Genomic DNA, 13296 nt, shown 5'->3' with positions numbered 1-13296 from the left:
GGTATCTATACTGTCAGATACGTTCGCTTCGATGAACGCGCGAAAACGCGACGAGGAAACTTTAATCTCGTTACGCTGGCCCCCGCCAGAGGTGCGAACTTTTGATTGCGAGGACGGCTTGCAACTTCGAATGCAAACTATTGCGAGAGCGTGTTAATGAAATCCGTAAGCGGGCGCGAGATATGCAGATGTTACAATCAACGGGCCGGACGGCGCTGGCAATACGTCGAAGACGTAATCAAGGCAGCTTAGTTAATCAGACGTAATATAGTCACCAAATAGAGATAAGTCAAAGCAAACGGTGTTGCATCCATCTACGACGCAATATTAAGACGATAGGGAACGGCGGGGTTGCGAGGATAAATGAAACATAGACGTAAATTTTGCTTAATGATGTAGCTCGTCAGGACGGAATACTCGGCTGCAGATTAGATGCGAAGCGATGTTGGTGCTAACGAAATGGGACGCCGTTTAAATCTTCCGCTTCGCGAATACCCTCTGCTATTCCTCGATGAAGATATATTACGGTATACAGTTTACCCGGAACATATGCTTCAAATTGCCAAACATAGTCAAAATTAAATAATACATGGCAGCAATCAGCTGGGGCAAGATTACTGTTCTCCCTGGAAGTGGGTCCCTTTTTTTTTAATAAAGACACGTAGTTTCATTATTCGAACCGAGAGACGATTTACGTAGCACTGTAAACGTGTTCGAACGACGGGGTTGGAAGACAAGAGGAAGGGGTTAATCGTGATTCGAGTCGATTCAAACGTATTCGAAGGTAATTTGAATAATTGTGAAATGCCGCGTGGTGGTCGTTCGGTACCATGTACTTTCTTGGTTCCCGTCTCGAGTCCCCGGGTCTCGTTCCTCGTCCTGTTCGACGACCTCTTGCTCTCGTGTTTCCCGTGGCATTTCAAAATCAATTTGTCTTCCGCGTTCCGCGCCGCTCTCCATTCCCTTCAATTTGGCTTGTAAATGTCGTCTGAATATATCTAGCTGCCCCGAGGAAGGTTGCTTTTCCAGGGGGCCAATCTCTATCCCGAATCCTGGCGACAGACGAACGGGAACGCCTATCTGGACGAGTATCGACAACCGGAATCGACCAAGAAATTCTTCGTCCACCGTGTCGAGTTTACGTCCCGCGGGATTTCAATCGTTCTCTAACAAATAAACAATGGAGAAATCGATGAAAAATGGGACGAAATCTTGGACGTACGGACCACTCGATACGATTTCCTATCAATGTTATTCGCTTGTCTTCCCTTCTGAAACCATCCTTTCTACCACGTATCGACATCCTTTTTATTTATTTTTCGTTATGTTCTTATTTTATTTTCTGTATCGAGAGGATTGACTATTGCCCATCAGATTCTTGGAATACGACATTTTACGATTCAAATTATCGACAAGATGTTCTCTGGATAATGCAATCATAGGCGATAAATATCACGTTTTACTCGAAAGACTAAGGTAGAATTATCTTGCCCTTGTCGTATCACCAATGATTGCTTGTTTCCAATTTTTTAATGAAAATTCTTGGTCGTTTGTTTCTTTTTCTTTTTTTTTTTTTTCTCTCTCTCTCTCGTTTCAAGAACGCGACAATTTCGCGTGCACGCAGCGACGAGATCTGTACGCATTTCCATAACCGGACCCATTCCATCCAGGCTCCGTATTCAACGGATTTAAAAGCCGGCTTAATTACCGTAAGATCGTATTCTGCCTCCTCGAGTTATTAATTTTAACTACCGGCCGTCGTGTATATCTCGTGTTCACCGAACCAGCTCCATATTATGTTCCACGACTGGCATATACCGAGCAACGATAAATCGTGTTTTCGTTGCTTCAGCCCCCTTCTTGCCCTCCCTTCTGTTCGAGTTCTCACGAATTAAAAGCTAGGCGAGCTTCAGACGAGACCGTGTTCGACCGTCTGTTCGCTCGTTTCCTCGACGCGACGCTGAAGATAATCTTGTTATTACGGAAAACCGTCGGAAACTCCGCGACGCGCTTTCATGTCGGCTAAAATAGGTGGCATCGTAGTAACTAGAGCATCACATCCTCTTGCATTAAATTAGTCGCATCTATCTCCTTCTCTCTATCTACCCTTCCTGCTCTCAGCAGGCCAAATTTCCCTTCTTCCTTTCTTTTATTCTATTTAGCCCTTTGGTTCATGTTACACCTTCTTGTCTAGACGATTCGATCCTCTCTGCGCCACGAATTACTGTAGAATTTCTAATTGTGGAGATTCCTAATCGTTTCAACAATTTTGTCCTTTAAACGTTGTAGGAGAAAAGGGTTAATCAGTAAGAAATATGTTTTCGTGGTCGAGCAAATTGATCAGACGTGATAGTAGTCGATTTAAACGCGGACAGGGATGTTTCGAAGGAGATTGTAGAGCTACGTGGGTAACGAACGATACGAATAGAGATACACCGAGGACCATTCATCATTTTGCAACTGGAGCCTTGCTCCGCAACGTCGATCTCGTCAATCACCCTTTACAAGCGAGGAAAAAGAATTTCCTTCTTGTCTCGCAGAAGCTACATACTTCTGGGACACTGATTCGCACAGTCATCTCGTATTCCTTCTTCGTCTTGGAAAAACCTGCGACCCGGGAAATGCAACATCCATCTTTGTACGTTTTCAGAAATCGAGTTTCATTGGAAATACCGACGATGAGATGTGCCGCAATATATAATACAATCGGGAAGATCGTTATTCTACGTGATAGAACATATTAGAACAAAGAGTGTATAGAAAAAAGGGATACGAGTTTACGAATCACTGGACGAAGGGTGGAATACGGCATGGAGGGACCATTTCCTTTCTTCGGATGCTGTTTACGAGATATCTCGCAGACGAGATCGATCGCGTCGGGCGCCAGGAAGACGCGACAAGAGTCAAACGAACCTTAGGAAAGCCGTGCGTACGCGTTTTAATCCCCCAAGCCTCGTGTCTCCCCCATTTTCTCTCTGATCGCACCCTCGTCCGACAGCCTCCGCAGACCAGAGTCAACGAGACGAAGCGAACCTTTCTCCTCTTCTGGGCCATTACTTCCCCCCCCCCCATCTGTGACTGTGTGCTCGTTAATTAAGCACTCCGTGGAATGTGTGTCGCGATTAAACCTTTTGATCTTTCACGGAATTTTTCATTGCTCGATGTTGCTTCAATTTTGATAATTTTTTAAAAATGTTCCTTTCGATCAGCGGAGAGAGATGTTGACTCGTTTCCGTTTCGCGTGGTCGTTGCTGCTCGGTCGAGGAGGCCGCGAAGAGAAACGGAAGGGAGAGGCGGAGGGGTTGGAGTCTAGTACGAGGCAATTAAAAACTGGGGCTCGCCTCGAGAGGGCTTGTTACGGCCACGGTTCCACATTTATCATTTTTCCGCTGGACCTCGATGCTCTCGGAATCCCACACCCGCGCACACCGTTGCCCCACCCGCGCACCCTCCACCCTCGCTCACCCCACGGCTTAGTTGAATTTCATTGTTTCTCTTTTAGCGGCGCTATCGGCACCGATAAATCGAGCCAGAGCGTTTTTCAATGCCACCTCCCGAGAATGGATCGAGCCGCGGTCCAGATAAAGACGGAATTGCCGGTTATTCGGTGCCGCGGTTACACGCTCCCATAAATCCCTGCAATTATTAATCCCCTTATCGAACACGTCCCTCTAAACTCCATACACTCCGATCGTTTCCTTTGTTTCAACAATGTTTCACCAAGTACTACGTTTTGAATTGTACATAGCGGGTGCAAGTAGAAACGTAGATTTCTCTTCTAGATTACTATGTTCATTGTACTTTGTTAATTAAATAGCAGAGACTTTAGAATATCATTCTGAAACGTGACACGACCGAGGGACGTGTAGAAATTGTTAAACAGTGTTTTGCATGTTTCTACGTCGTCTGATTCGGAAGGGTTAATACGCGTACAAAGCTTCATGAAATTTGGAGAAGGAACAGTACGATATATATCCATCCTTCTTTATGGCGTTTCACGCTAAAATCCGGTAATTACATTTAATTCATTGAACAAATAGTCAGATGAATTCCAACGATCGGTAGGAGCGTGTTTCTCGCCGCGTTCCAATTCCTCGATGTATGAAAAAGCTAGCGGAGCGAGAAACGAGATTAATGGGTGCTAATCAACGCATTGTCATCTATTTATTCGCCCGGCAATTTGCCCCTATTAGCGGCTGGGTTAATTCTAGATGCGATATTGGAAACTTCTGCTAATCAGGACGAGCACTTGACCGGCTGGGTCAATAAACGGCTCGCGAGCTGATTCGAACGCGTCCACGTCGAGCGTGTTGCCAATGTTCATTCGCCAAGGCAAACTCGTAGCCCTGCAAGTGGAATAATCGTGACCAATGACCCGGAATACACGGCTGTTCGAGTAAATCGTAACGCAAGTTCACTGAATTCAGTGTCGAAATCAATTCGAGGCTCTTCGTGCTCTTTTTTTTTTTATTTTTATTTAACATTATACATTTGACACCCCCGCGTGAAAAGAAAAGAATCTCAAAAGTATACCGATCGAACGACAGTGTATTCGGAATCGTACGAATGTCAGACTTGTCAGAAACAAAACGCGAGCGTGAAAATCGTGTTCAGAAGGGTGTGAAAAATAATCACCTTACGGTTCGGTTTCCATCGATGCATACCGATGCTGATCCAAGAGAAACGAGCTGGATTCACCGCGAAACAGTTGCGAAACCTCGTTAGAACGTCCGATGGGGGGTGGCTTTAGCCCCGACAGTCACGAAGAACAATTTACATGGCGGGGCGTTACGGCGCGGAATACCGGCAAAGCAAACCAGCGCCGTCTACTTCCCCTCACACGCACGTCAATCAACCGGATCCAGGTGGTGGTGCGAGTCGGTGAAACCATATACGAACCGTTTACATTATCATACAGAGAGAGGGTGAGTTGGAGAGAGCACGCGAGAGAGAGAGTGAGAGTGAGTAAGGGGTTGAACACGCGGCTCGCCTAGATTTACGTGTATTTACGCGTCCCCACGAATTTGTCGGCGAACAAATGGGGAGCGGTTAAGCGGTGCCCGGATATCGTCATAGTTCTAGCGAACTATCAGAAACGTAGTTAACCGGTTATTCAGTGCTGCCGGTTCATTTAAGCTTCTCCTACCTGCCTCCTCTAACCGTGAAATTGCACGGAAATTGGTAATTTAAACGAGTCTTATGAAACACTATCACACACTGAATTCTCCTTCACATTCAACAATCCGCTTTATGTTTCTTAATTGCTGTGCAAATAATATCGAGCTTGGTAAGTCGGGCTTCTTAAATTTAAGAAATCGAAATCGAAAGGACAACGATTCGTGTGGAATTCAATCAGGGTATCCACGCGACCATAGGACGAGTAAATCTCAATGTTCCTGAAACTGGTGGGTAATGGTATTTGGAATAGAATTTAATGGAAATCCATTATACTGCGTACACGTAATTAATGCTCGGATGGGATTTAATCGACACCCAATAAATTACAAACTATTACACGAAACACAAATCTGTTTTATGGGATAAGGATTAACGCGTATTTCTCCGCGGTACACCCTGGAGATATCCTGAAAGTGTTGAGAATTCATACGTGCTATTATTCATATTAAGCTTCGACAGGAATCGGTAGGAAATATCTCGAAGGGACTTATTACGACGGCCACGTAAGAAAGCGTCCTTATAGAGGGTAGGTCGGGCGAAAAAAAGCTGGATTACCCTTAAGACGAGGAAATTCGTGGGCCGGCAGTAGAGGCGGCGGTAATATCGTGTTTTCTTCTCCGGATAAAGGCCGACGAAATCCGTGCTTTACCCCCGTGGAATCGGACCGACTTATCGCGTTCAAGGGACGAGGGCCAGATTACGAACGGAATAAAAAGAGGTTGAACGAGAAGGGAACCTCGGAGGATTTTCTCGTTCGTGGAAAGTATTTTCCTTTTTTTTTTTTTCCTCTCTTTCTTCTTCATCGAAATCACGTGGGGGGATGCGTGTTTAAACGGGCGAACCAATCTCGCACTGCAAACAATACCGAATGAACCGCGTTCTCTCCGATGGCCGTATAAATCTGAGCATTTGGATGTCCCTGCTTCCTTCCGCGAGAACATCCCCAACGAGTTGCTTTTATTCTTACAATTTACAACAAGATGCAGCTGCATCCAACCGCGTACGTTGCATCGGATGCTTTCGAGCTTACAAAGTTTATTTCTAACTTTCTGCGATATTGTAACGGTTTAAGGGAGCTTCTTTAGAAAGATACATGATACTTTAGATAAAGGATAATAATGAAAAATTCAGGTACCGAGGTTACGAACGCGTCACGCCAACCAGCGAAACATTCCATCAACGTCCCCTTATCGATCCGCTTATCGCTCCCGCTCTCACGAAATTATCCCGACGAGGTATTAAAGAATACAGAATTCTGGGAAGAAGTTCTATGAAAGTTTCATCAAAGGAAGGCTAGCTCGACAAGAGATTCACCGAGTCGTTGCTCGCTTCGTTAGCCTTGGCTCATCTTTCGAATGCTCGAAATCAGAAACGAAATTCGAAGAAAGTCCCTCCCCGGCTCCGTTGCTGTTTGACTTGGTCTCGACGTTGCTAAGAAGAAACCGCGCGAATTGCTTCTGTCACGAATGGAAGGGAAAAGCCTCGCGATCCATTAATTTCTCATCCAATTTGTAGGCAGGGATGATCCGCGACCGCTTTCTTCAGGGCTCCGGGGGGTAGGAACCCCCTAAAGATGGGAAGATTCCTGCCACGGATTAGAATCAAGCATCGGGACGGAAAAGTCAGGTCGACGGATTAATTTACGACGGTTCGTTGAAACAGATCCGGGGAGATTTATCGAGGAACGATGACCTCGCGACCTTTCAACCCCCTCAGAAAACGAAATCTGGCCATTTTCTCGCGAGGACCTTCCGCCAATCGAACGGGCACTTCGATTTTCTCTCTCCTACTCGAGACCCTTTCCGAAGGGTAATCTCGAGACTCGCTAACGAGACACCGAGTTTGTCAACGTCTTTACGACTGTTCGAAGGGCTTTCGAGGGTGACCTCTGGTCCAGGGGCTGACTTAACGGGACACGATGCTAGCTGGACGATAGTCGTCCACTTGCCGAGTGGAAGTCTCGGCTCTTGATTCGACACGGATCAGATCGGATCGAATCTTGCAACTTGACGAGTCCTTGGACGCTGCTAATGAGGAGTTTACTCTTTTAATGGGAACTTTTAATTATCCAACCTTCCGAGATACTTCTCCTTCTTTCGCTTCTTCAACGTTTATACCGACAATTAACGATCATAAATATTGTGACGTACAAAGACACCGGGTTAATATTCGAATACCAGGGTGTTTAATTAAATTATTACTCGGTATCTTCTTTTGCAATTTACGTTAAAATATATACCCATTTGATAACCAGTTTTACCCTTATTTCCATCGCGTCTAAAATATTCGATACGAGGAGATTTTGAAAGAAACGTGATCCATTTCCTACGGGATTATCTTGTACGATGAAATTACGATGAAAAGAGTCAATGGGAAAGAAAGCCGTTTTCCAATGAAAATTGAACGTGGCGAGATTCCAAGCACGACGACGCGACGCGACGCGAAGAAAGGGATGGGTGAAAGGATCTCTCCGATGGGTGCTTAAAGCTCGACGCTGTCGTTCGCGATCGCAACCCGTTTTTGTCTCGCTACGACATTAATAATACATAGCAGTGTACATAGAAGGGAACGGTCGTTCGGTATAACTGGGATCGCGCGAAAGCAATATCTTGCGCCATTAATATCAGCGGAAGGATAGGGACATGCCTATCCTGCGGCCTCCAATGCATTCTATTATACCCATCGCTACGATATGTGTGTATATCGATATACCTATGTACGCGACACGACGCCAAGATTCTCCTACTTCCTCGTATTATCGACCTAAATCGAGCCGTCCTGTAAATAGAGCGCTCTGCTTCCTGAAGTCATGAATCGGCCGTCATTAATCTTATTTGATTTATCGCTGTACGTGCTTGATTGAAACGAGGAATCTTCGCTCGCTCATCGCTCCAACGTTCCTCTTTTCTTCGAGAAAATTTATAGACGAGCTTTCTGAGAAACGAGGAAAATTTAACAGGTTGACTGTCGCAGTGGAAATGAATAGGAATAGTCAGACGTGTCAAACATCGTTGGGGAAAAAAAATGGTACCTACGATTACTATATCATCACCTAATCCATGGTGATAAATCAGGTGAAAGAAAGTCACCAATTGCCGTAATAAATCGGCCAACGATTCGTAAATGTCGTTCTTTCGGTGATTATTCGGAAGTGAAAGCCATTTTCCTTTCACGCCCTACATGCGCGCACCCAGTCGGCCAACCGATCGTCGCCGTGCAGGGCAATTCGAGTAAACGACGACGGAATTAAACTCGCCCCATTGCCGATGCGAACGGTCCCGATACAAGTCGTAGTATTTCAAGGAACACGAAACCCTCGTACTTTTTCTTCTCCAAGACGTTTTTCCAACGACTGTAATTTTATTTGCTCCCCGTTTCGACCGCCACCCTTAGCTACGGGCTCGTTGGATCCTTATCGGGGAATTTGTACGATACCCTTAGCCCCTGCTTTTCTTGCAAACAGAAAAACCCTGCCACCTTTCCTTTTTTCCTCCTTTCTACCAACAATGAATATCAAAATGCCTGGAGACGATAATTTTCGACGGTTCGACCTCGTTTTTTTTTTTTCTTTCTTTTTGCTTATAAAATGGTTAATACATATTTCAGGATATCGATGTCTGATTTATGAGGGATCGTTCTACTTACGCGCGTTTCAACGACTACACGCTGGAAATATCGTTCATTATTTTCGACCCGAATCCATTTATCGAATCAGGATCTCGTCGATGGTTCGAGTTATCGCGAGCTCCGATTTTCGTTGAAAGAAAGCAACGAACCGATACCGTGGAGAAACAAAGTGAATCAGTGTGTACACTCGCGAGGGTTGAAGAGAGTATCGAACACGTAAATAGCGCGTGAACGGTGTAGCTGTTATCTGTCGGAAGCGTTACAACGCGTAGCCGCGATTTCTCTGATAATAGCATCGGCCGCGAATTTTCATTGACGCGTGTTGGAACCCGAGTGCACTTATCGCGCGTGAAGAGTCCTATCGACGAGCTGCAAAATTGGCGTTCCGCCAGCCACATCGTGTCGCTTGCGAATCCCTCGTGTGCCTTTCGCGAGAGTGGCATTTTGTTGAAATAAAAAAAAAAACAGAGAGTAAAAAAGCCGAAAAACAGTGGAAGCGTTGGAGGATGAGAAAAGGTTGGAAAACCATCATGCGTTGTTTTGCGCCTGAATCTAGAAAACTGAACGTCTGGCTAAGGCTTTTGTCGTTCTTTTAGCCGGTAATCGATTTCGAAACGCGTGAAATATCCGTCTCTTCGTTTTTCACGCGAAACTGGGCTACGGATAAATTCCAACGCGGAAAATTCCCGGCGATTGGTAGGATTCTGGAAACGTGCGAAAACGGCACGCGCGATTAATTGGATCGAATCATCGAATAGGCGGTCGGACGGGCGTCACTTTTCCGACTCGGTCGGCCGTCATCGTGTGAAATCAATTTGCGGCCACGATCGTTGCGTCCCGTTTACAATAAATACCCTCCCTGTCCCCCCCTCGATGAATATTCTCTGCGGCGCAATCGTCGATCGACCACCACTCGTCCGTTCACCATCCGTGAAATACGAATCCAACCAGCGGCCGACTAATGACAGTTAATGATCTTGACAAAAGGGGGTCGTAGCGTGACAAATTTCGATCATCCAATCCGTGGAATCTACAACCTTCTAAACAGCCGATCGACATGCGTCTCTCGTTTCTCTAATTGCACGCTAATCGACACGCAATAGCGAATTACAATTCTGATCGTTTCGTTTCGCGTGTTGCTCGACGAAATTCTGACAACCATACGAAATAATAATTAACGACATTAGTTTATCAAGTTTCGATATTTGAAACTTTCACAACGATTTCAATTAATTTGCCATTCTGTCGGGGCTTTGATAGTCTCGTTAGTATTTGCTAAACAATGCAGATTCAGGGCAACTCTGAATAACTAGACTACATTGCAAATCAATCTTCAATTCTGCGACAAAGGCATTTCTGATCCATCTCAATGGTTCTCCACATAACCGAAAGCGTCTCGCAGCACTTATTCGACAAGCAAAGAAGTTTCTTGCCCAGGGTAACTTCTCCATTCGCTTTGAATGGTAAATGAATCATTCCGGAAGCGAGCGTGTTTCTTCGTTGACGAGAGGAACCGAGCGAAACCGGTGCACAGATCACTCTCGTCAGGAAATTTCCATCGTAGCTCGAAGTTCAGCTTACGGTTCCTTGCACATCGTTGTCGTTACCATCCGAAACTCTCCAAGTTACTCCTTTTGTCTTCGACGAGACGTACACGTCCGTCTCTCGTTCTCGACCGACCCATCTCACCGATCCATACGGTTTTTCCTAAATTCCTTTCCTGCCGATGGCGTTCCTCTCTCGATGGAATTCGATTTGGCACTGGCACATGGCAGATTTCTTTGCCAGAAACGATCGCGCCGGCTGTTTCGTTCGTTCGTGTTTGGCCCGTCGATCGGTCGTTTCGCGATCGAGAACGCGAACCAACGCCGAATACCGGATAAAAGTACGCGATAGCAACGACTAAACGGCTCGCCTCTGCGTTATCTAGCCTTCCTTCACTGCCGAATTATACGAGAAAACCTTTCTTCCTATGATCGTGATCGTTTTTTCGAATTTCAACTTACTCGAACGAAACTGCTGGCGTTGCTTTTGGAATTTTCTTCGCTGTTTCTAATGGTGATCGAGAAACGGACGCGCGCCGTGTTTTCTAACCAGCAAACTTTCGAAACGATCGCGAAAATAGACCGACACCGGGGGACTATGAAAAATTAAACGTTCAGTTTCTCTTCTACTTTACTACTGGCCGAGGCAACTCGATTGTTTGACCCCCAGACATCCCACAGGAGGATAGAAAAATGTACATCAAGTTACGAACTTTACTTCTTCCAACATTCCTGTAACCTTTCTCCTACAGTTTTTAAGGATCCTAGTTCCGTATGCAAAAGAATTTTTTCGTAACTTGGTATTCCATCTTGATTCAATTTTTCTCTTCTTTTTTTGTAAATTGAGAATTGCGAAATAGGGTCAGAATTATTGAGAACGGTTAAGGATTAAGAAGGAAGGGGTAGCGATGAATAATTCTAGATGAATAAGATGGCCACTCCGTGCCGCTCATAAATCAAACGGTAGCACGGTAAAATTATCATGAGCCCTGTCGTGAAGCAGGATTCGGAGCTGCGTCGCGTTTAATACGTAATGGGGATTTGCGAACCGTGGGGCCCATTCCAACCTTGAAATATTAGCACAGCTAGTCGCGTAGATTATTCAACGAGAAGTGGAGAGAAACGACTGGGTCGCGAAGATTTCGCAATTCGGAAACTAAACATGGTTCGTCGGAAATTGAAATCCGAAGAAGGAATTTCTATGTACCTGAAGAGTATACATATGTAGAATGAAACATTACCCTTTTGTCGTGGACGCGGTTCGGATTAGTTTAATTACAGTCTTGTGAGCGATTTAGGAAAGCAGGAAGAGGAGAGGGTTCTCCGTAACGCGAAGTGGCACCTTCTAAACTGGAAAACGCAAAAGAGGCCGAGTTAGAGGAAGGCGGGCTTCGTTGGTGCTATGTCAGAAAGAGAAGCTGAAGAAGAAGAAGAAGAAGGCGGCAGTGGAGGAGGAGGAGGAGAATGGAAGATGCGGTGGCAAGAAGCAGACGCGCTGGAACGTTTCGAGGGAAAGAGGGCCAGGAGAAGAAGGTAGGAGGATGGAGGAACGAGTGTTTGCCTAGCCAGGGCACGAACCCCGTAAATAGAATCCCATTAAAGCCTTGACGCGCTGCCGCTCGTCCTCTTGCTCGTATAGATATATGAGAATGTACGTGCACGAGTACACGAAGAGACGAGAAGAGAAGAGAAGAGTTGCCGGTGTGGATCTTAGGCACCTGCACAAGCCTCTGGCCCTTGGGGATGCAACTCGGGCCACGGAGAGAAACGTCGTGGCCGAATAATGCCAGCCACCACCACCCTTCCAGACGAGAGCCCGATGGAATCGAGAATGCTTCGTGGAAAGCTTGGAATTTTTTTTCCTCTTCTTTTCTCTTGCTTTTCAGATCCCATGCTGTGTCCTTTTCTACCGTTTTTATTTTCTCCACTGTTACGAAATATTTGCTCGACGAGTTTATTCATTAAGTTATATTCGTAGCTGCATCGTTACAAAAATTGAAGTCTGTTTCATCGGTAACAGGGTATTTTTTATTTATATATGAACTTTGAAGAACAGAAATTGGTTGGTTAAATGCGAACAAAAATCTGTACAGAAATTTGCCAAATTTTTCTTCTCATTTCAGCACGGTTAAAATACTATTTTTTCTTGCTTCGACGTTCACGAATCTCCGTCTATTTGTCCCTCCAACCCCCGTCGATTTTCCGCTCCCTTCCACATCAATTTCTTCTTTCAATCGTCACTCGCCGGTTCTATTTGTTTAGCGATCTGTTCCTCGTATTTCCAGCGTCGTCGTTCTCGACCCTTTTACTTTGGATTCCTTTCCACCGTCCCATTCAACGTTTCTTTCGAAAGCTTCACCGCTCGCCGCCCTGGTCCCCTCGAGAATTCGCGTCCGTTTCGTCGCGAGAGAGCCGCACGAACATCGTATTCGAAGGTTGCTGCATCCACGTCGTTGGAAATTGATCGATCGACTTCGGGACGTTCTCCCACGGGTAGATTCCTAGCTGTTCCCGTTGGAATCGAACTTGCGTTTCACCTCGATTCCGTTCCTCTTCAATTCCTCGTTGCATCGATCCAAAGTTATCGATCCGGGCCCAAAAAAAATGGATCGTTCTCGATATTCTAATGTCAAGATCTTCGATGAAAGGCTTGGTAGGGTGAAATGTTTCATCAAAAGGTCCAACTTTCGTAATAATTGTCTGTGTACATCGAATTATTCCAGCGGAACAAGCACAGTTCGCATTCTCGTTTAGTCTGAAAAGCTGGAGCTTTGCATGATCCACGGAAACGTTAGGATATATATGTGGCACCGCGCATAGAGGGAAATCACCTAGGGGCCTGCTATAACAATACACACGTACTCATTCTCGAATTCCCGCGGTTCTCCAGGCGTAAACAGACACTCTGCAAGCTTGAACCATGAGCGAGTGGCTTCGTAGTCTCGTT

At 45.6% G+C, this 13296-nt stretch overlaps 1 protein-coding gene across 4 annotated transcripts in view; it reads left to right on the top strand.

Moving 5' to 3' along the window:
• vn (membrane-bound neuregulin protein vein) overlaps positions 1-13296 on the top strand; it is a 166027-nt gene that overhangs the window by 70212 nt on the left and 82519 nt on the right. The gene's annotated exons all lie outside the window — the stretch shown is intronic.

The sequence above is a fragment of the Osmia lignaria genome, chromosome 2 (assembly GCF_051020975.1).
Source record: "Osmia lignaria lignaria isolate PbOS001 chromosome 2, iyOsmLign1, whole genome shotgun sequence".
Lineage (NCBI taxonomy): Eukaryota > Metazoa > Arthropoda > Insecta > Hymenoptera > Megachilidae > Osmia > Osmia lignaria.
The sequence above is the reverse complement of the archived record's forward strand: the minus strand, read 5'-3'. Positions and strand labels throughout refer to the sequence as shown.